Source organism: Phocoena sinus, chromosome X (assembly GCF_008692025.1).
Source record: "Phocoena sinus isolate mPhoSin1 chromosome X, mPhoSin1.pri, whole genome shotgun sequence".
Lineage (NCBI taxonomy): Eukaryota > Metazoa > Chordata > Mammalia > Artiodactyla > Phocoenidae > Phocoena > Phocoena sinus.
The window spans coordinates 54,912,201-54,933,352 of NC_045784.1; the positions used below are offsets into that span (position 1 = coordinate 54,912,201).

The window sequence follows — 21,152 nt, forward strand, 5'->3', positions numbered from 1 at the left end:
GTGTTGGGGGGAGGTTCTGTCCACCCTTGTTCCGGCCCCCCTTCATGGAAAAAGCTCCTAACGAAAGGCTCACCTCATTTCTCCCCTTTCAAGGCCTCTGGTTTGAGAGTGAGAGGATGACTCATTCAGTGCCCACAGTTGCCCCTGCTGAGAACATAATTGCTAGCTAGGATATCACCATAGCACCCAGCCATCACATTTGCAGAGTGCTGTCTTGTTTTTGTCAAGGTTCTTTCCTATATTTTTCTTTCATTGAAACTGCTCCAAGCCCTAGGGAGCCAGATGAGGCAGATATCATTACTCCTTTTACAAAGAGAAACTGATTTATGGGGGTTGAACAGGGGGGAAGCCTTGACTGAACAAGTTTAGAACAGACTAATCCCTTGATCCCTTGATTTCCAAGTCCCTTGATCAAAGAATCCCTTGATCCTTTGATTTCCAAGTTTCTGGAGCTTTCCACATAAACACCCAGAGCCCCAGAGGAAGCATCAGTGTCCCCCAACTGCCCTGATGGCAGCTTCCTCCCTCACTTATTCATCAGTGTCAGACACTATATTGAACTTTCATTGGAGATGAAGAAGATCTGGACACTGTTTTTGAATATTCACAATCTGGATATCTATCAAGTCTTTACCTGACCCATCACTATCCTCAGCCTTCTCTTCTAGCAAAATGCTCGGAAAAGTGCCTTTCAACTGATGGTGTTAAATCAATTTTATAATCTTTTCAGAGCACTTGATTAGGAGTCAGGAGACCAGCATTCTAGTTCTAGTTCTTCCATTACTTCACTGTGGAGTGGTGGGTCATTCTTTTCCTGTTGTCTGTTTCACATCTGTAAAATGATAAGGCTGAGGAGTGGGAAGATGGAGCATTTGGGTGTTAAGAACCTCTGGCTCAGATCATCTAGGAGATGGAGATCCTTTGGGCAATGCCCTCTCTTTAGGTGAAAAGCTGGAGGGTAGGAGCCAGCTGACTCTGCTATGAGACCCTTCATCCTGGCTGCCTTCCTCCTTAGCTCTGTGAGCCCTTTTCAAGGGGAGGGGTGAGGGATTTGAGCTTCCTGAGGCCCTCAGAGGGACCTCATTTCTACCTCTACTCACTAGCAACACTCAGGAAGCATCAGAGCTGTTTTGAGTTAGAAGCTATTCAGCCAGATTCACCCCTTGGGGTTGAGGGTGGGGCAGAGACAGAGAGATAGAATCAGAAACAAAGAGACATAGAAGAGAGAGAGGCAGAAAGGAAGAGGCAGAGAAACAAAGAGGGAGCAGAGAGAGAAGGGCAGAGAGGGAGAAGAGGAAGAGAGAGAAGAAAAAGACAGAAAAATAGAAGGGAAGAGAGAGGGAGAGGAAGGAAGAGGGGAGGGAGGGAAAGCCAGTGAGAGAGAGAGAGAGAGAGAGAGAGAGAGAAAGAGAGAGGGAGAGGGAGAGAGGCAGGAAGAGACAAAAAGAGACAGAGAAAGAGGAGATAAGGAAACAGAAAACAGTGAGGAGAGAGACAGGCAGGGGAGGTGGCAGAGAAAGAGAGAGGATGATAGAGATAGTGGACATATCTAGTCCCTGATGTCCTCATGGGAGTAGCTGCATAAAATCCTGCATCTTGCAATAATAGAATCCAGAACTGGAAGTATCCTTGAAAAAATTGAGGCTGGAGAGGAGTTGAGACTTGCCTGTAGTCACACAGCAAGCTAGTGGCAATGTCAAGACTCAAACTCATGACTAGAATAAGGTAACTCAAAAAGAGGCTGGAGTGAGATTCCAGAGGCCTGGGCTTTGTCAGTCTGTCTTTGTTGGATTGTGGGCAATGCAGTAACACAAGAAGAGTGCCAGCACATTGACTGCCCCAGAGGAGGCAGTAGCATGAGGGGATTTCATCCTTTTCCCCAATCAGCTCTCCTCTGAGGACCAAGACACACAAAGCTGTGAAGGCTAAATGGGGTAAGTTCTGTTCTCTTATACAGTGCTTTTGGGAGATTTTAGAGGTAGACTTCATGGAAGAGGTTACCTTAGGGTTGGGCCTTAAAAGATGAAACCATTTAAAAAATTTTAATGGCAAAAATGGAGTCATCCTACTGAAAAATTCAAACAACCCAGGAAAATCTAACATGGGTAAGATTTTGATAAGTGCAGACGGAGTGGTTCTAGTCCAAGTGAATAGCACAAGGGTCAGGAGAGCTTGGGGTGAGCATGTGTAAGGGGCTGGACAAGGTGCCATTTGCTTTCTGGAGAGCAGAGGGCATGAACAGAGGCAAGGAGCTCCAGGTTTTGGTTGCCCCATGAATGTCAGGTGTCCAGGTTTGCTTGCGCTGACAGTGGAAAGAATAAGAAGGATTTTTGAGCAGAGATGAAGCAAGAACAGGGCTGAGCTGTAGAAAGATTCCCTCTGGCAGGCAGCCTGCCTCAGGGAAAGTGTATTAGTGGAAAGATACTGACATCAGGGAACCCTGATAGAAGATATTTTCTGTTGTCTGGTGATAGACGGGTCTGATGCAGTGGAGTGGGAGTGGGTATGGATGTGGTGAGGAGAGGATGGCTTTCTAAGGCTTCTTTGGAAAAAATACTCTATAGGATTTGAATTAGGATGATTGTTGGGGGAGGAAGCAGAAGGATGAACAGGGGTTCAGGAAGTTGTCCTCCAGAACTTCCAGACAGCTAACTTTTTTTGTAGCTTCCCATTGGAGCTACAATGTGTGTGTGTGTGTGTGTGTGTGTGTGTGTGTGTGTGCATGCACGCATCTTTTTTATTTCTGTGTGTCTGTTGCTCTGAGAGTGTATGTTTCTTTGTGTCTCCCAATGCTCATGTGCAGCTTCCTGCATCTGTGTATGGATGTGTGTCTCCAAGCATCTAAATGAGTCTATATTTTCTGTGTGTTTCATCTAATCTATGCTGTGGTTAAATTGTTGGCTAACAGAATGACTTCACATTGTCTTATGCATTTGGGGGTGCAGGAATAGTCATCCTTTTCCCTAAATGTGTTTCTGAATTCTACTTGCTAATCTAGGCTGTGATGAACTTGATTGATTAAAAGAACTATTTCAAATTGCCTGTGCTCCATGGCACAGCTACAGCTTGAAATCCAATTATTGCTGGCTGTAGGAACTACAATAATGTGTTTGGCTTGATTTCCAGACAATAATTTAGGACCTCACTACCTCTCTATGCAAATGTACCCAGCTAAATGAGACCAGAACTGAGAAAGTTTTTTGCAAATGGAACTCTGTCTAAATGAGAGCTCTCTGCTGCCTTGTGAATGAAGTGGGGAGGGGGCTGCAGCCCTGAAGGACCCCAGACACCTGATTATGGTTTGATTCTGCCTAGAGACAGAAGCGTGGAGTCCACACAGGCTTTAGGTCACTTACAGAGTTTAGACCATCCACTTCATTTTCTTTCCATTTCAACCTGTGAAATGGGGAGTCTTCTCATCATGCTTTCTTCTCTTCCCCAGGAGCCAGCAGCTCTATCAGGCACAGTAGACTGTCAATAAGTATGTGTTGCCTTGAATTGAATTATGGCTGTCTAGGCCAAGGCTCAAAGAAAAAAAGAACTTTATCTAATCTCTCATAGAGGAATGACAGCTTGAACCCTGGTTTCTGAATTTCCTGTCAAGAGCTCTTTTAACTATATCATCCTGCTCAGGCTTGAGATAGCTCAATTTCAGACCACGGGAGTGGATGACTTATGCTGCACTGACCAACAGTGCAACTGAGACCAGTTCCTTTTCCCTCTCTGGGCCTTAGTGCTGTCATCTACACCATGGAAAGTTTAGACTATGAGGTCTTGAAAGGGCCCTTAAAGTTCTGTTTCTAGGAATTTGTGACCAACACTGAGAAATAAACTTGTATGCCCCTGGGTGAGGTAGAGAGGGAAGGAAGCAGTTAGGGCCTGTCTCAGAGTCTATGTGTCATACATTTCTCCCCTTCTCCTGACTCCAAATCTCCATTAAAAGAAGTAAAATAACTTTTCTGGTTTAGGAAACCTTGCTCTGACCCATAAGCCACTGGACCTCTGGGAAGTGGGACAGCATGTCTGGTCTGTAGCCTCCAAAACCTTATAGGGCTAGAAAGGCCTAAGTGGCTGACCAGGCAGGTGGGGAATGGTTGGCCCAGAGAAGTTCTTCAGTTCCGGAGGATCTAACTCTTGTGGGGAAGGGGGGCAACTGCCACTTAGCCCTGGGCCAAGCCAGTGTGTTCTGGAAAGGCCAGGAATGATGTCATGGGACGCTTTGGGCTGCAACAACAGGAAACCACTGAGTGTTTACATTGGCTTGTAGAGCCCAGGCAGCCTGTTTTTTCTTCACTTCCTCAGTCTATCTGTTTCCTCTGATTCAAATACTATGAAGGGAGACTCACTGCCCAGGCCAGGAAAAGCGGAAGGGAGGACCTCAGGAGAAACAGCCCCCTTCCCAGCCCAGAGTGCTAGATGATTGGGAGGGAAGGTTAGCATTACTCTAGCTGGGGCCCTGCCAAGGACAGACCTTAGGATAGGGGAAGCAAGGTAGTTAGGACATGCTCTGAGTGCTCTACAACCATAATGCCTCCTCCATAATTATACTGAAGTGACTCTGACCCACCTCTCCAGCCCCACTATCTTTCACCAAGCTCCTAGGCAGTATGACAGGGTGGTTCAGAATGTGGTCTTGGTGTCAGGCGGACCTGGGTTTGACGATCTACCTTACCACTCACTGCTGGCTGTCTGAGAGTTAACAGTGGCTTTGCTTTTCCAAACCCTTACTTCTCTAGCCTCAGTTTCTTCATTGGCCAAATGAGGATAACTACTACCTCACAGGGCAGTTCTGAGAATTAAATGAAATAATGTATGGTATGTATGGTGTCCAGTGCAGAGTTAGCACTTGATAAATGTCAGTTTTAATTACTATTCCTCAGATGTGCCAAGTTTTTAAAAAATCTATCTTAACTCCTTTATGCCACCTGAAATAGGATCCTTTCCCTTAAAGTGTGCTTCAACTGGTAGGGCAGAGACACCATCTAGAACAGTGCAATCACCCCACTGAGGCCAGTGAAGGGGAAACAGTTTCCCCAAGGTTACACAGAAAATGAATTCTATAGCCATGGCTAGAACTACTACTAGAACTAAAACTTGGATTCTCCAGAACCCTAGCTCAACTATGGTTCCAGTGCACCATGCTGAACTCAAAAAGCACCAACTGCTAGACCAAACCCTTAGTAGCCCTTATGATTCATCAACTGGTAATACTACTTTTCTCCAAGAGGATGTATGTATTTGTGTGTGTGTGTGTGTGTGTAGTATCGCTACTGCTAAACTACAATACTAAAATTTATTGAGTATTATTATGAATACGTTATAAGTATCAACTCATTTCATCCTCACAACAACCCTTTAAGGTAGGTACTATTATTATTAGACCCATTTAATAGATGAAAATATAGACTCTGATAGGTTATGTGATTTGCCCAAGGTCACACAGCTGGAAATGACAGGTCCAGGAGGTAAATCTAAGTAGTCTGACTCCAAGTTGATGAGCACCTGAAATGTGGTTACTCTTACTAAGGAACTTAATTTTTAATATAATTTTATTTCAATAAATCTAAAGTTAAAGTTTAATAGCCACTTGAAGCTAGTGGCTACCATGTTGGACAGAGCAGCTGTAGGCAATACTGCTTCTCCAGAAGGATAGAAATCATATCTAATAAACTTTTGTGTCATGACAGTGCCCTGCACAGTGCATGGCAAATCTATTATGTTCATCTATTCAGCTAAGTTAGGAGGATTTTGTGATTCAGGCAAGAAGGGAGTCTATACTACAGCAGTCACAGTCAGGAGGGATATTTGAGAAATCATTGTTATCATCACTATTATCATAGATAGCTAACAGGTATTAAATACTTACTATGTGCTAGGCAACTGTTCTAAGTGATCTACCTGGATTAATTCACAACCTTATGAAGTAGGTATAAGTACTGTTATCATCATTCCCATTTTGCAGGTGAAGGCACTGAGGCACAGAAAGTTTAAGTGACTAATAATTTGCAGAGCCAGCATATAAGCCAAGGAAAGCTGGCATTAGAACTCAATCTCAACAATGACTCTATACTGTGAAGAAGATAGTATCTGTGGGACTCAGTGTTGGGTTAGATGTGGGGATTAAGAGCAGTCAAAGATGACTTACATGTTCTTTTGGTCAGGGAATTCTGGGTAACCAGTAGGACATTTATGCATCTAGGGGACACTGGGGCAAAGGAACAGATGTACGGGGAGCAATATGAAGACTTTGGTTTGGTTCATAGTAGGGTTGTGTTGCATGTGGGATGTCCAGGGAAAGATATACAGTAGATGGTTGGCCATGTGGGTTTGGAGCTCAAAGAAGTGTGCAGATCTATAGATAGAACATTGGAAGTCATCAAAATAATAATGGTAATTGAAGTCACAGGAGTAGATGTGATCTCCCAGGGATAATTTGTAGTGTTAACAGAGGCCAGAAAACACTATGCATCAACATGAAGGAGAGATTCTCTGATAGTGGAATTTTATGTAGAATGGATGGACTCCTTTTGAAGCTTGTTGTAGATAAGCAAGAAAAAGTAAAAGGAACAAGGAGGTCAGGGAGAGAAACTGAACATTTTCCCCTGTGGGGGAATCTTCTCTGGCTCCCCCCAGTGGGAATGTCTTTCCCCCAAACCTATTCTTATCCAGTGGTCTCTAGCTCAGACTTTGGCTCCATCATGAACACAATTGGGCAAACCCCAACCCTGGGGGTCATCTTTGACATTTCCATCTCCTTCACCTATCATATCCAATCTGTTATCAAGGACTGTTGGCTCTTTTTCCAAACTTGACCTCTTTCTCCAATCTCCATTTCCCTGGTCCAGGCTACCATCAATTTTTGCCCATATGACTGAAATAGCCTCCTTCTTGGTCTTACTTACATCCTTGCCTCTTTATAGTCAGTTCTCAATCCAGCGTCCAGAATGATAATGTTAAAACTAAAGTTAGTTCATGTTGCTCCTCTGCTCACAACTGCCCCATGGCTCCCCCAGCACACTCAAGACTTACAATTCTATTAAAGATGCCCAGCCTCTATCTTGGGCTCCAGACTCATGTTTAACATCTCCATTTGCATGTCTTGCTGGTAAACCAAAGACAACTTTGGTTTACAACAGAACTTCTGTTTCCCTCCACCTCAAAGCCTGTCCTTCCACAATCTTCCCTATCAAAGAAAGATGGCATCACTATACCCAGGTGGCAAGTCAGAAATCTGAGTTATTCTTGTCTCCTCTTCCTCTATCACCCCCTCATTATTCAGTCTATCAGCAAGTCTTGCTATACTCAGAATATAAACCTAATATATCCACCTCTCTCCTCATTTACTTCCAACCGTTGGGTCATAGTCCCCATCATCTCACCTGGACAACTGCCATAGCCTCCTAACAGGTCTCCTTGTTTTCACCCTTGCCCCCTACAACTCATTCTCCATAAGGAACCCAGAAGAATCTTTGTAAAACATAGATTATGCCTTTCCCCTGCTCAAAACCCTCCAGTGTCTTCCTATCACGTGAGGACCACAAGCCAAATTCTTTACCATGGTCCACAAGGTCCTACATAATCTGGCCTCTTCCAGGCTCTCCAATCCTACTTCTTGCTACTCATTCCCTTTCTCACCACAATCCAGCCCATGCTGACCATTTTCTGATCTTTGAATGGTCCAAGTCCATTGCCATCTTCTCTTCCTTACTTGTCGTCTGATTCACTCCTTCAGGTTCAGATGGTCAGTGGCTCTGGGAGATTCCCTCTCACCTACCAGACTAGGAAATTCCTTTTGTATTTCACTCTCACAGCATCCTCCCCTATTCTTTCACAGTATTTACCCTAGGTTCAATTATTGGTGTGGTTATCAATTTAATGACTAGATTGCAAACTCTATGAGGACAGGTATTGCTTGTCTTAGAACTCTGTCCCACATGCCTAACACAGTGCCTGGAATATAGTATTCATTCATTTGCTCATTCATTCATTGAAGAAATATTTATAAGCACTTATTTTTTCCAGGCCCTGTTCTAGAAGCTTGGGATACAAAACAGACATAAAGTCTCTGCCCTCATGGAGCTTGCATTCCAGTGGGACATACAGTGAGTGGCAGGTATTATATTTGGTATTTACTGGGTCTGTGATCTTGAGCCTAAGAAGAAATGGTATTACTTAGTTTATTCATTTATTCAACAAACATCTACTGATTATTTTCAATGAACCAAGAACTTTTGCATCCTTTCATTTAATCCTCAAAACAACCCTATGAAAGAGATACCATCATGAACCCCATTTCTAGGACAGAGTAACTGAGGTCAGAATGATTTAGCAACTCACCTTAGGTCAACTAACTAGTAAAGAGTCAAGTACAGGCAGTTTGGCCACAAGGTCTGCTAGCTTACACATCACAGTATAGCACACTACTTTTTTTTTTTAAACATCTTTATTGGAGTGTAATTGCTTTACAATGGTGTGTTAATTTCTGCTTTATAACAAAGTGAATCAGCTACACATATACATATATCCCCATATCTCCTCCCTCTTACGTCTACCTCCCACCCTCCCTATCCCACCCCTCTAGGTGGTCACAAAGCACCGAGCTGATCTCCCTGTGCTATGCAGCTGCTACCCACTAGCTATCTATTTATTTGGTAGTGTACATATGTCCATGCCACTCTCTCACTTCCTCCCAGCTTACCCTTTCCAGTCCCCATGTCCTCAAGCCCATTCTCCATGTCTGTGTCTTTATTCCTGTCCTGCCACTAGGTTCTTCAGAACGTTTTTTTTTTTGTTTGTTTTTAGATTCCATATATATGTGTTATCATACAGTATTTGTTTTTCTCTTTTTGACTTACTTCACTCTGTATGACAGACTCTAGGTCCATCCACCTCACTACAAGTAACTCAATTTTGTTTCTTTTTATGGCTGAGTAATATTCCACTGTATAGATGTGCCACATCTTCTTTATCCATTCATCTGTCAGTGGACACTTAGGTTATTTCCATGTCCTGGCTATTGTAAATAGAGCTGCAATGAACATTGTGGTACATGAGTCTTTTTGAATTATGGTTTTCTCAGGGTATATACCCAGTAGTGGGATTGCTGGATCCTGTGGGAGTTCTATTTTTAGTTTTTTGAGGAACCTCCATACTGTTCTCCATAGTGGCTGTATCAATTTACATTTCCACCAACAGTGCAAGAGGGTTCCCTTTTCTCCACACCCTCTCCAGCATTTATTGTTTCTAGATTTTTTTGATGATGGCCATTCTGACTGGTGTGAGGTGATACCTCATTGTAGTTTTGATTTGCATTTCTCTAATGATGAGTGATGCTGAGCATCCTTTCATGTGTTTGTTGGCCAGCTGTATATCTTCTTTGGAGAAATGTCTATTTATGTCTTCTGCCCATTTTTGGATTGGGTTGTTTGTTTTTTTCATATTGAGCTGCATGAGCTGCTTGTAAACTTTGGAGATTAATCCTTTGTCAATTGCTTCATTTGCAAATATTTTCTCCCATTCTGAGGGTTGTCTTTTCCTCTTGTTTATGTTTTCCCTTGCTATGCAAAAGATTTTAAGTTTCATTGGGTCCCTTTGTTTATTTTTGTTTTTATTTCCATTTCTATAAGTGATGGGTCAAAAAGATCTTGCTGTGATTTATGTCATGGAGTGTTCTGTCTACGCTTTCCTCTAAGAGTTTTATAGTGTCTGGCCTTACATTTAGGTCTTTAATCCATTTTGAGTTTATTTTTGTGTGTAGTGTTAAGGAGTGTTCTAATTTCATTCTTTTACATGTAGCTGTCTGGTTTTCCCAGCACCATGTATTAAAGAGGCTGTCTTTTCTCCATTGTATATTCTTGCCTCCTTTATCAAAGATAAGATTATCATATGTTCATGGGTTTATCTCTGGGCTTTCTATCCTGTTCCATTGATCTATATTTCTGTTTTTGTGCCAGTACCATACTGTCTTGATTACTGTAGCTTTGTAGTGTTGTTTGAAGTCTGGGAGCCTGATTCCTCCAGCTCCGTTTTTCTTTCTCAAGATTAGCATGCTACTTTTGACACATCAGTTCTGGGCCTAAAATGATATGCGAGAACCCTTGCAAGGCTGCTGATACACAGGGAGACCTTGAGAAAAGGCAGCCATGCAGAAAATGTCCAGTCTAGACCAGGCCTGATATGGCTCCTTTTGCATTCTTCACCTCTCACAGTGATAGGGTAGACCTCATAATTGGTTTCTATTTGACAGATGGGGGAAATAGAGACAGGACCAGGGAAGGAGTCACCTAAAGGCAAATTGACTGTGAAGAAAGACACTGGCATCCTTTTATTTAAGGGCGCATAGGACAGGGCACTGAGGGTTAACTCCAGGAAGGGGGAAGGCAGTGGTAGCTATAGAACAAGCACTTGATTGTCACTCTAAAACCTGAACTCCTAGGGAAAACCCCACTTCCATGCCTTTATATGAGCACTGATCTCCAATTCCTCCTTACCTTTGGCCAAGTATCTGGAAGATAAGAGCCAGAGAAAATGGTTCAATGGTTCATCTCCCACTATAAAGGCAGATATAGGGAAAAAAACTCCAACACTGAAAGAGAGATAAAGTGCAAGGACAGGTAGAAGGGGGCATAGCCCTACCAGACTGGTCTTCCCTGAAGTCTGGGGCAGAGCTCTGTTGCATAGCCACCTTCTGCTAAGTGACTCCCAATCCACAGTGTTGGGAAAACAAACAAAGGAAGTAGGGGAAGAGTTGGCAGTTCCTGGGTGTGGCCTGGGCTGTGCCTATCAGTGAGCATGAGCCTGTGCGTGGGGTCTGTTTGTGGGTAAAATGAAAACAGCTTGACATGGAGATAGAGCAGGTCTGGGAAGGGAGGAGATTCAAAGGGGGATGTGGCAGAATAAGTGAAGAATCTCTGTGCCTAGTTTTGTTACCAGAACACAGTGGGTGGGAAGGAGGCAGGGCTTATTATTTATTTGTTTGTTTGTTTATTTTTGGCTGCTTTGGGTCTTCGTTGCTGCATGCAGTCTTTCTCTAGTTGCAGTGAGCAGGGGCTACTCTTCATTGCGTTGTGTGGTGGCTTCTCTTGTTGCAGAGCACAGGCTCTAGGAATGCAGGCTTCAGTAGCTGTGGCACACAGGCTCAGTAGTTGTGGCTCTCGGGCTCCAGAGTGCAGGCTCAGTAGTTGCGGTGCATGGGCTTAGTTGCTCCATGGCCTGTGGGATCTTCCCAGACCAGGGCTTGAACCCGTATTCCCTGCATTGGCAGGTGGATTCTTAACCAGTGTGCCACAAGGGAAGCTCAGGGCCTAATATTTGCATGGCCTGTGCAAACATATGTGTATGTGTGTAAAGTGCCAGGGGAAGAGGACTAGTACCAGTGTCTTTGTAAAGTCTGTCTGTATGGATGTGCATGTCAGTTTCTGTGTGGTATTCAAGAAACACTGGATACAGACAGTATGTCTAAGAGACATGTTACATGAGAGGTATACAAGAGAAACATGGGTGAAGTGAGCAGTGTGTGGTGTGGATTGTAGGGGTACATTGAAAAGTGAGGTCTTGGCAGAGTGCATGGTGCACTGGCTGTGTGGAGTATACATGAGCTGTGGAATGGTCTAGGTGCATTAGGCCCCTCAGTGGTCTTAGCCATGTCTTTTTTTTTTTGTGGTACGCGGGCCTCTCACTGTTGTGGCCTCTCCCGTTGCGGAGCACAGGCTCTGGACCCGCAGGCTCAGCAGCCATGGCTCACGGGCCCAGCCACTCCGCGGCACGTGGGATCTTCCCGGACCGGGGCACAATCCCGTGTCCCCTGCATCGGCAGGTGGACTCTCAACCACTGCACCACCAGGGAAGCCCTAGCCATGTCATTTTGAACCTCAGCTTCTCTGCTGAAAAATGGGGATAATGCCCACCCCTACACAGGGTTGTATGAAAAGTCAGTGAGTTAATCCATGAGACGTATCCAGCACATAATAGGTACTCAAGAAATGGTTATTACCATTATTCTGGCTGCAAAGTGAAGTTGCTAACATCTGGATCAGAGCAGGGGCTCTTTAAATATTTGCCAAATTGAGGAATGAATGACTTTGGTTTGGTTTTGCCTGTTTGACATGAAATAGTCAATAACTAAATTAGTCCTTGAATTGTCCCATTATTTTGTCTATGTTGAGAGCCCTGGAGCTGGAGCCCTGGACTTTCAAAGTCCGTGGTGGGTGAGATGGGGAAGGGAGGAGATGGCTGAAGTCAGTCAGCCAGGCCTGGACAAAAACCAGGGGATGGACAGTGCCAGGAGCTGTCCAGGCACTCAAGGAACTGATTCCAGGAGAGGTGAAGGCAGTGAGGTGCCAGCACCCAAGGGAATATTGTGAAGGGTGAGAAACATCTAAAGTCTCCATGCCTGGCCTGGATTCTGTTATTCCAAGGCAGCTCTTGAGTTTGAGGCTCAAGCCTATCCAGGACAAGGGAAAATTGGCCACCTAGAGAGCAGAGGGAAGGGAGGGGCAAAAACTGCTTGCAGAGTAACTACTCATTGCCGTGAACTTGACCATATGTAAAGCATAGTTCTACAACCTATGTCTCTAGGGTCTGGCCCAAGGCAGGGGCTCATGAAGTGGTCATGGAGAACAGAAGCTACATAGTGCCAGGGTTACAACAGTGCTGGGCTATAAATTTGGTTTCCTGATTCCTTACTTGTTTGTATATCATCTGTCTTTTCTCACAGTTCTTCATGACTGTTTCCCAGTACCTAAAATAGTACCTGGCATGGGGGAGGTACTTTACAAAGGATTACACTAGATCACAGCAGTAAGAGTAGTACTTGTAGCTGTTATTTTCACTTTCCCCCTCTTTTTTGAATATTTTTTATTGTGATAAAATGTGTATAACACTTGCCAATTTAACCATTTTTAAGTGTACACAGTGGCACCATTACATTCAGTGTTGTGCAACCATTGCCACTTATCTATTTCTGAAATTCTTCCATTAACCCAAACAGAAATTCTGTAACGTTTAAGCAATAACTTACTTCTCCCCTTCCCCCAAGCCCCCAGTAACCCATAATTTACTTTCTGTCTATGAATTTTCCTATTCTGGATATTTCATGTAAGTGGAAGCATACAATATTTGTCCTTTAGTTTCGACTTATTTCACTTAGCATAATGTTTTCAAGGTTCATTCATGTATCAGTGGCCTATATCAGATTTCTTTCCTTTTAGTGGCTGAATAAGATTCTATTGTATGTATATACCCACTTTATTTATCAATTCATTTGTTCATGGACACTTGGAGTGTTTCTGCATTTCGCTATTGTGGATAATACTACAACGAACAGTAGCATACAAATATATATTTTGAGTCCCTGTTTTCAATTCTTTGGGGTATATACATCAGAGTGGAATTGCTGGATAATATGTAATTCAATGTTTAGCTTTTAGAGGAACTGCCAAATTGTTTTCTGCAGTGACTGCAGTATTTAACATTCCCACAGCAATGTAGGAGTGTCCAAATTTCTCCACAACTTTGCCAACCCTTACTTTCCATCCTTTTTTTAAAGCTTTTGATATTTATTTATTTACTTTATTTTTAATTCTGGTAAACTATATAAAATAATGTTTACAGTCTTAGCAATTTTTAAGTGTTCAGTAGTGTTAAATACATTCACATTGTTGTGCAAACTATCTACACAACTCTTCATCTTGCAGAACTGAAACTCTATACCCATTTAACAATAATTTCTTATTTGCACTTTCCTCCAGTCCCTGGCAAGCACCATTCTACTTTCTGTCTCAATAAATTTGACTACTCCAGATACCTCATATATGTGAAATCATACACTGTTTCTCTTTTTGTGACTAACTTATTTCATTTAGCATAATGTCCTCAAGTTTCATCCATGTTGTAGCATATGTCAGAATTTCCTTCTTTTTGTAAAGCTGAATAATATTCCATTGTGTGCATAGTGCACATTTAAAAAAATTGTTTGTATGTAGTTCATTTATTTTCTAAATTGAGGTATAGCTGAGTTGTAAGACTATATTAGTTTCAGGTGTACAACATAGTGACTCAAAATTTATATAAATTATACTCCATTTATAGTTATTATAAAATATTGTCTATATTCCCTGTGCTTTACAATATATCCTTGCAGCTTACTTGTTTTATGCATAGTAATTTGTACCTCTATCTTGCCCCTTCCCCCACCATATGTTGCCCCTTCCCCCTACCATATCCCCTATCTTGCCCCTTCCCCCTACCGTATCCCCACTGGTAACCAGTAGTTTATTCTCTATATCTGTAAGTCTGTCTCTTTTTGGTTACATTGACTAGTTTTATTTATTTATTTTTACTATAGGTATTTTATTTTATTTATTTTTAAAATTTTTTTATTGGAGTATAGTTGATTTACAATGCTGTGTTAGTTTCAGGTGTACAGCAAAGTGAATCAGTTATACATATACATATATCCACTCTTTTTTAGATTCTTTTCCCATATAGGTCATTACAGAGTATTGAGTAGAGTTCCCTGTGCTATACAGTAAGTCCTTATTAGTTGTCTACTTTATATATAGTAGTGTGTACATGTCAATACCAATCTCCCAATTTATCCCTCTCCCACTCCCCTTTGGTAAGCATGTGTGTTTCCTATGGCTGTGAGCTTATTTCTGTTTTGTATATAAGTTCATTTGTATCATTTTTTTTAGATTCCACATATAAGTGATATCATATGACATCTGTCTTTCTCTGTCTGACATACTTCACTCAGTATAACAATCTCTAGGTCCATCCATGTTGCTGCAAATGGCATTATTTCATTGCTTTCTATGACTGAGTAATATTCCATTGTATATATATATATATATACCATGTCATCTTTATCCATTCATCTGTCGATGGACACTTAGGTTGCTTCCATGTCCTGGCTATTGTGAATAGAGCTGCAATGAACATTTTGGTACATGACTCTTTGAATTATGGTTTTCTCAGGGTATATGCCCAGTAGTGGGATTGCTGGGTCATATGGTAGTTCTATTTGTAGTTTTTTAAGGAACCTCCATACTATTCTCCATAGTGGCCGTACCAATTTACATTCCCACCAACAGTGTAGGAAGGTTCCCTTTTCTCCAAACCCTCTCCAGCATTTATTGTTTGTAGATTTTTGATGATGACCATTCTGACCCATGTGAGGTGATACCTCACTGTAGTTTTGATTTGCATTTCTCTAATAATTAGCATCTTAGAGCATGAGCATCTTTTCATGTGCTTTTTAGCCATCTGTATGTCTTCTTTGAAGAATTGTCTATTTAGATCTTCCATCCATTTTTTTGATTTGTTTGTTTGTTTTGATATCAAGCTGCTTAAGCTGTGTGTGTATTTTGGAAATTATTCCCTTGTTGATTTCTTTGTTTGCAAATATTTTCTCCCATTCTAAGGGTTGTCTATTCTGTGGGAGAAAGTATTTGCAAACGATGTGACTCACAAAGGATTAATCTGCAAAATATACAAAACAGCTCATACAGCCCAATATCACAAAAAAAACCAACCCAATCAAAAAATGGGCAGAAGATCTAAATAGGCATTTCTCCAAAGAAGACATACAGATGGCCTAAAGGCACATGAAAAGATGTTCAACATTGCTAATTATTAGAGAAACACAAGTCAAAACTACAATGAGCTGTCACCTCGCAGCAGTCAGAATGGCCAACATCAAAAAGTCTACAAATAATAAATGTTGGAGAAGGTGTGGAGAAAAAGGAACCCTCCTACACTGTTGGTAGGAATGTAAATTGGTACAACCACTATGGAGGACAGTATGGAGGCTCCTTAAAAAACTGAAAATAGAGCTAACATATGATCCTGCAATCCACTCCTGGGTATATATCTGGAGAAAAACATAATTCAAAAGTTACATGCAGCCCAGTGTTCATAGCAGCACAATTTACAATAGCCTAGACATGGAAGCAACCTAAGTGTCCATTGACAGATGAATGGATAAAGAAAATGTGGTATGTATATATATATATATATATATATATATATATATATATATATATATACATATATATAATGCAATATTACTCAGCCATTAAAAAAATGAATAATAAATATAAAATAATATATAAATATTGTATATATAAAAATATAAAATAATATATAAATAAAAAATATAAAATAAATAAAATAAAATAAATAAAATAAAATATAAAATAAATAAAAAAATAATGCCATTTACAGCAACATGGATGGACCTAGAGATTATCATACTAAGTGAAGTAAACCAGACAGAGAAAAACAAATATCGTATGATTTTGCTTATATGTGGAATCTAAAAAATGATACAAATGAACTTATATAAAAAACAGAAATAGACTCACAGACATAGAAAACAAACATGGTTACCAAAAGGGAGTGGGGGAGGGATAAATTAGGAGTTTGGGATTAAAATATTCATACTACTGTATGTAAAATACATAACCGACAAGGACCTACTGTATAGCACAAGGAACTATACTCAATATTTTATAATAACCTATAATGGAAAAGAATGTAAAAAAAGAATATATATATTATATATATGTATAACTGAATCACTAACACAACATTGTAAATCAACTATATTTGAATAAAAAAATTTTACAAAGAAAATTGTCTATTCTGGTCTTCTGCCCATTTTTTTTTTTTTTGTGGTATGCAGGCTTCTCACTGTTGTGGCCTCTCCCATTACAGAACACAGGCACCAGATGTGCAGGCTCAGCAGCCATGGCTCATGGGCCCAGCTACTCCACAGCATGTGGGATCTTCCCAGACCAGGGCACGAACCCATGTCCCCTGCATCGGCAGGCGGACTCTCAACCACTGCGCCACCAGGGAAGCCCTTCTGCCCATTTTTTAATCAGGGTTTTTTTGACATTGAGTATTGTATTAGCTGTATATTTATTTTGGATATCAACCCCTTATTGGTTGTATCATTTGCAGATATTTTCTCCCATTCTGTGGGTTGTCTTTTCGTTTTGTTGATGGTTTCCTTTGCTGTGCAAAAACTTTTAAGTTTAATTAGATTCCATTTGTTTATTTTTGCATTTGCCTCCTTTACCTTAAGAGATAGCTCCCCCCAAATTGCTATAATTTATGTCAAAGAATGTTCTATGTTTTCTTCTAGAAGTTTTATGGCTTCTGGTCTTACACTTAAGTCTTCAATCCATTTTGAGTTTCATTGATTTTTTTCTATTGTTTTTATAGTCTCTAATTCATTTATTTATACTCTGACCTTTATGATTTCTTTCCTTCTAAAACTTTAGGTTTTGTTTGTTCTTCTAGTTCCTTTAGATATAAGGTTATGCTGTTTATTTGAGATTTTTCTTTTCTCCTGAGGTAAGCTTGTATCACTGTAATCTTCCCTCTTAGAACTGCTTTTCCTCCATCCCATAGATTTTGGATCATTGTGTTTTTCTTTTTTTCTTTTTTTTTGTGGTACGCAGGCCTCTCACTGCTGTGGCCTCTCCTGTTGCGGAGCACAGGCTCCGGATGCGCAGGCTCAGTGACCATGGCTCATGGGCCCAGCCGCTCCACGGCATGTGGGATCTTCCCGGACCGGGGCACGAACCCGTGTCCCCTGCATCGGCAGGCAGACTCTTAACCACTGCGCCACCAGGGAAGCCCCATTGTGTTTTTCTTTTTCATTTGTCCCTAGGTATTTTTTAAAAAATTTCTTTAGTGATCCACTGGTTGTTTAAAGCAGTATCTTGTTTAGCATCCATGTGTTTGTTTTTTTATTCTTGTAGTTGATTTCTAGTCTCATAGTGTTGCAGTCAGAAAAGATGCTTCATATGTATTCAATTTTCTTAAATTTACTGAGGCTTGTTTTGTTGCCTAGCACGTGATCTATCCTGGAGAATGTTCCATGTATGCTTGAAAAGAATATGTATTCTGCTGCTTTTGGATGGAATGTTCTATATATACCTATTAAATGCATCTGGTCTAATGTGTCATTTAAGGCCATTTTTGCCTTATTGATTTTCTGTCTGGATGATCCATCCATTGATTTAAATGGGGTGTTAAAGTTCCCTACTATTATTGTGTTAATGTCAATTTCCCCTTCATGTCTCTTAATACATGCTTTATATATTTAGGTGGTCCTATGTTGGGTGTGTGTGTGTGTATATATATATATATATATATATATATATATATATATACACATATATATATATATAATTATTATATTTTCTTGGATTGATCCCTTGATCTTTATGTAATGTCATTTGTCTCTATTCAAATCTTTTGCCCATTTTTAAAATTGGACTTTTTGTATTTTTGTTGTTGACTTGTATGAGTTTTTGATATATTCTGGATATTAAGCCCTTAACACATATATGATTTGCAAATGTTTTCTCTCATTATATAGGTTGTCTTTTCAGTTTATAGATAATGTCTTTTGATACATAAAAGTTTTTAATTTTCATTAAGTCCAAATTATCTATTTTTTTCTTTTTTGTTTTTGGTGTCATATCTAAGAATGCCAATGGTGGTAATTCTTCTTTAAATATTTGGTAGAATTCATCAATGAAGCTACCTGGTCCTGGATTTTCCTTTGGAAGGTTTTTGACTACTGATTTAATCTCTTTACTTGTTATAAGTCTGTTAAGGTTTTCTATTTCTTCTTGAGTCAGGTAATTTGTATGTTTCTAGGAATTTTTCCAATTCATCTAAGTTATCTAATTTGTTGTTATATAATTTTTCTTAATATTCTCTTATAATCCTTTTTATTTCTGTAAGGTCAGTAGCAATGTCCCCACTGTTATTTCTGTCTTTAGTTCCATGTGCATTCTCTCTCTTTTTCTTTGTCATTCTAGTTAAGGTTTATCAGTTTTGTTGATCTTTTCAAAGAACCAACTTCTGGTTTCAGTAATTCTCTCTATTGGTTTTCTTTTCTTAAAAAATAAATTTATTTTTTTATTTTTGGCTGCATTGGGTCTTCATTGCTATGCGTGAGCTTTTCTCTAATTGTGGACAGTGGAGGCGTCTCATTGTCATGGCTTCTCTTGTTGCGGAGCACAGGCTCTAGGCATGCAGGCTCAGTAGTTGTGGCACATGGGCTTAGTTGCTCTGCAGCATGTGGAATCTTCCTGGACCAGGGCTTGAACCTGTGTCCCCTGCATTGGCAGGCGGATTCTTAACCACTGTGCCACCAGGGACGCCCTTTATTGGTTTTCTTTTCTCTATTTTCTTGTCTCAATTCTAATCTTTCTTGTTCCTTCCTTCTGCTACCTTTGGGTTTTTTTTTATAGTTCCTCAAGGTGTAAAGTTAGGGTATTGATTATAGATTTCTCTTCTTTTTAATGTAGGTATTGACAGCTATAAATTTCCTTCTGATAATTGTCTTCACTTCATCTCAATAATTTTGGTATGTTGTGCTTTTATTTTAATTTATATTTAAGTAGGTTCTAATTTTCCCTGTGATTTATTCTTTGATCCATTTGTCATTTAAGATTATGATTTTTAATTTCCATATATTTACATCATTTCCATTTTCCTTTTGTTATTGACTTCTAGCTTCATTCCATTGTGGCTGGATAAAACACTTTGTATGATTTCAATTTTTTTTTAATTTATTGGGACTTGTTTTGTGACTTAACATATGGTTTATCCTGGAGAATGCATCACCATGAACTTGAAAAGCATGCATTCAACCATTGTTGCATAGTGTTCTATATATGTCTGTTAGGTCTAGTTGGTTTACAGTGCTACTTAAGTCCTCTGTTTTCTTGGTTATCTTCTGTCTAGATGTTCTATTTATTATTGAAAGTGGGTTATTGAGTTTTCCACTAGTTTTGTACAATTATCTATTTCTCCTTCAATTTTGTCATCATTTGCTTTATGTTTTGGGCACTCAAATGTTTGGTGCATATATGTTTCTAATGATTATATATTCTGGTTGCATTGACACTTTACCAATATATAATTTCCTTTTTTTGTGTCTTGTAATATTGTGACTTAAATTTTATTTTATCTGATATTTATATAGCCACCCAGCTACTTTTGGTTACTATTTGCAATGGATAATATTTTTCCATCCTTTCACTTTCAACGTATTTGCATTTTTTGGATACAAAGTGAGTCTCTTGTTGACATATATAGTTGGGTCATGTTTTTTAATGACTTCATCAACCTCTGCCTCTTGATTAGTTAGTTTAATCCATTTACATTTAAGAAAATTACTGATAAGTAAGGACTTACTTACCCTTTTGCTATTTGTATTTTGTATTCTTTTTTGTCCCTCATTTTCTCCATTACTGCCTACTTTTGTGTTTATTTATTTTTTTTCATGAGGAACCATTTTGAGTCCCTTCTCTTTTCCTTATATGTATATACTTTAGATTTTTTTGTGTGGTTACCATAGGGATTATGTTTAATATATTTATATGTTAATAACATATTATGTGTTTATAACAATCTAAATTGAATTATTAACAGCTTAACTTCAATAGCATACAAAAACTCTGCTACTATACAGCTCAGTCCTTTTGTGTTACTGTTTCACAAATTACAACTTTATATGTTTTGTGCCCAATAACATATTATAATTATTTTTATATGTCTTTTAAATAATGTAAGAAATAAAAATTGGAGTTAAAAGTATTAGCCTTGATGTTTACCTATCTATGGACCTTTATCAGAGATCTTTATTTCTTCATATGACTTCTAGTTACTGTCTCGTGTCCTTTCATTTCAACCTAAGAGACTTGCTTTAGCATTTATCTTGCAGGGCAGGTCCAGTGTTAACAAATTTCCTCAGCTATTGTTTATCTAGAAATGCCTCAATTTTGCCCTTGTTTTTGAAGAAGAGTTTTGCCAGGTACAGAATTCTTGGTTGAGAGGGGTTTTTTCCTTTCAGCATTCTAAATATATCATCACAATATCTTCTATCCTCAATGGTTTTTGATGACAAATTGGCTGTTAATCTTCTTCAGAATCTCTTGTATTTATTTACATAATGAATCACTTTTCTCTCTTACTGCTTTCAAGATACTGTCTTTTGACAGTTTGATCATGTATCTCTGTGTGGATATCTTTGAATTTACTCTAGTTGGAATTTGTTAAGGTTCTTGATTTGTAAATTCATGTCTTGCATTAGATTTGGGAAGTTTTTGAACATTATTTCT

At 39.7% G+C, this 21,152-nt stretch overlaps 1 protein-coding gene across 1 annotated transcript in view; it reads left to right on the top strand.

The window, feature by feature from the left end:
• The first annotated feature begins 1,843 nt into the window (after window positions 1–1,843).
• The window catches only part of MSN (moesin), a 112,936-nt gene continuing 93,627 nt past the window's right edge, over window positions 1,844–21,152 (top strand). Inside the window, exon 1 of the mRNA XM_032619094.1 lies at window positions 1,844–1,934. The gene's annotated coding sequence lies outside the window, so the exon portion shown is untranslated. The remainder of the gene's footprint in view (window positions 1,935–21,152) is intronic.